Source organism: Meleagris gallopavo, chromosome 1 (assembly GCF_000146605.3).
Source record: "Meleagris gallopavo isolate NT-WF06-2002-E0010 breed Aviagen turkey brand Nicholas breeding stock chromosome 1, Turkey_5.1, whole genome shotgun sequence".
Lineage (NCBI taxonomy): Eukaryota > Metazoa > Chordata > Aves > Galliformes > Phasianidae > Meleagris > Meleagris gallopavo.
In genome coordinates, this window is record NC_015011.2 from 20,566,552 (window position 1) to 20,569,866 (window position 3,315).

Genomic DNA, 3,315 nt, shown 5'->3' on the forward strand with positions numbered 1-3,315 from the left:
CTGATTTTCAGGCACCCCATTGCTATTACAAGGTGCCTCTTAAAAAATTAATGCAGCTGGGCCCTAAACATATGGCAGATTATGTTTGTGGGAGAGGGTAGCAGTGAGGTAGAAAAGGCAGCTGCCTGGAAAGCTTGTTGCTGGGTATTGAGCACATGGTGCTGAGCTGGCTGGACCAGAGGGAGGTCTGCAACTGGCAGGATGAAAATCTCACATGTGTTCATTGAGAAATTTTTGCTGCCCTGAGACAAATTACCATTGCCATTAAGGGAGCTGTCTTTACAAAGGACTGACTTTCCCCTCACACAGTGTACAGAAGAGGATTGAGAAAGACATAATATATAAATTCAACTGCAAATATGCTCTCTCTTGAACTCAACAAGACTAAATATTCAGGATAATTATAGTTTTAGAGCAAACGAAACTCACTGGTTCAGCTTTGTACTTTGTAGTGTAGTGTAGTGTATTATCACAAAATTCATGGACTTTTAAAAAGTGTCAGAGAACTCCAGAAAGGGTTTCATCTCATTCTCTCTTCATTGACTAACTATAGGTCTGATGCCAAATACTCACATAGGAAAAGTTTAGTAAAGAGAAACATACCCAAAATGTCTTTTCTATCAGTTAAACTGTGTTTATGCCAGATCTTCATATTCTGTCAGCTGCCAAGATAAAGGTAAACATAAAAGGAAGCATGAATTTGAAAGACACAAGCTGTCAAAACAAGTGATTAAAAGAAGACAATTTTATGGCAATAGATTAAAAAAAAAGAAAGAAACAGCAACAAAAAACAAGTACAAGAATACAAAATTGTAAATAGTGGAAAATAATGTCTTGCATGAACAAGACTGTGCTTAATAAATAAATAAAATACAATAACAAATCCACACATTAGTTAAGTTGTCTCTTAAAGATGTAATTAATTGCAGCTTGAAAGGAGAACCATATTTTTCAAGGTGATAAAACCAAGATGTTAAGTAGCATACTTTCCTATTGCAAGCTACCAAAAAAAAAAAAAAAAAAGTCAGTGTCTTGCACAAAGGAAAATTATTCATTATTTTTTGTTAGTATAGATTTTTCTACCTGCTTCATACTACATATTCTCTATTTCATGAATGATTACACTATTGCCTTAAATTCAGATTTTGTCTGAATTTGCTGGTTTTGTCACTATGTTATTCATACTAAAATCCAAGTTAATGCTTACTGACAACAAACTTAGCCAGCATTACTCCACAGGTTGGAGTTGACACAGATCAGCAGAATCCAAAGGTCTGAATTATCTCTATCACACATTCTACTGGAAAAAAATGTTGAGAACATTCCTCTACAAATTATATCCAAGAGTTGAAAGGTTTTTTCCTTATTTGTATTAATTTTCAGTTAATGTTGACCAATTTTCAATTATTTCTATTTTCTATTATTATGTTCTCCTTGATGGAAAAAAAGTTTTGCCCATTTTATTTTTTGTCTTTATTTAGGCTGAAAGAATGTGGAAAGTGTTTCACATTTTTATAAAATACCAAATTCCCTTATTTGAGTAGTATATAATTAAGATAAAAATATGACCTTTTTATATTCATTTGAAAGTGGTCTTCATTCTCTCTTCAATAAAGCATGGTGCAATGTAAAGAAGATATCACTTTTCATTGCCAAGTCTAATTCCTTAACTCTTTGTCTTGAAACATTGAAATTCTAATCTGACTAGTTTTTAATTATGCTTATAACATAATCATGCATTTTCTTTACATCACATTTACTTGTCATTATTTGGAATACTGAGTGACAGCATTATCACTACTTATTCTAGAACAGTAAGTATCTGAAGGAATAGTTTCAAATAGTTATTTCATTATATGTATATGCAATACATTAATTGCATCAGATTTTTTTCCTTGAAAAGTCTGCGCTAGAAACTCGTATTTAAAGTGGTTGCAAACTACATGAGCAAGGATATATTTCTTTTGCTAGAAAGACAGAAAGAGTAGGGGGACAGCATCTGTTTTTCAAAACAGGAGGCTGCCATTTGACTTCAGTTCTTTGTAGTAAGCATCCTGCCGCACTTGGAGATTTAGGAAGAAAAAGAATTAGAAATGGGACAATCATTGTCTGAAGAAAAATTGTGTAAAATTATCCTGCCATACTGTATTCTATTATAGAAGGTTCTTTTGACTGTGTATAATATTGTGTGCAAATTGTAATATAAATAAACATTTTTATTTGCAATAGTCTATCACTGGAATTTACCCACTTCTATGAGTAAGTACCAGCATGGAAACAAGACTGTGAAACAGTCACAGAAACATCTGTGAGAGATGTGTGATGACAGTATTTTTGCTGCTATTCTGCCTAAGAGCACTAGTCATGACCTAAGTTACGTTGGATTTATCCTGTCTACATTTAGGTGCTAAAGTAGGGTCTAAAGGGCGTAGTATTGATATTTTGGATTCCAGCTACCAGAAGATAATAGGACAATAGAGCAATTCTGTGCATCTAAGATGGAGTATGAGATTCAGGTGAATAGTCTATAAACTATATGCATAAGCACTAAGAGAATTATTCATATTATGGCCAAGCATCAATACTGCATGATGATATGCATTCTAGTTTATATGAATATTCTACTTTATTTGAAGCTTGTCCCTATGAAAAAATCTGTTGATTATTTGTCTGAGTTGATGTAGTCTTTCATGTAGAGATACTTCTTTCCTGATTTTATTCATTTTATTTATTTATAATGAGTTATGTTAAAAATAAAAATAAAAAATTAGGCATTCTTTAGCAAACCTGACAGTTCCTATACACCTGCTGCTGCAAAAAGTGCAATTGTTTTATTCAGATTGGGTCATTTTTAAAAAATATGCATACCCTCTCTATTTTCAGATTAAGAAAATTTGGCACAAAGCCATTTCCCTACACAAATCTGTGGATTTCTGTTCTGTCATATGGCTGCTGAGGCTACAAGGCAAACTTAGAGTACTCAGTTAAAAGAAAGAGATAATTATAACCCTTCCAATGTAATTGGAGGTGCAGAGGTGGTAAATGATTACTGGAATAAAAAATAAAATTAAATAATAATAAAGCACAGATAAACCAAAGCCACCAAAGCATGGTGTTCTTCCACTCCCTTATACTTGCCTAGTTTCCTTTTAAATATCTACTTAAACAGTATTTTCTTTCTCTTCAGTAACATTTTTCAACATCTTCACTGTCAAAAGAAGGAAATACTAGCTCCCCCCTCCCCCATGCTCCCCACTCCGCAAAGAAGAAAAGAAAGGAAAAAGAAGAGGAGAGGAGAGGAGAGGAGAGGAGAGG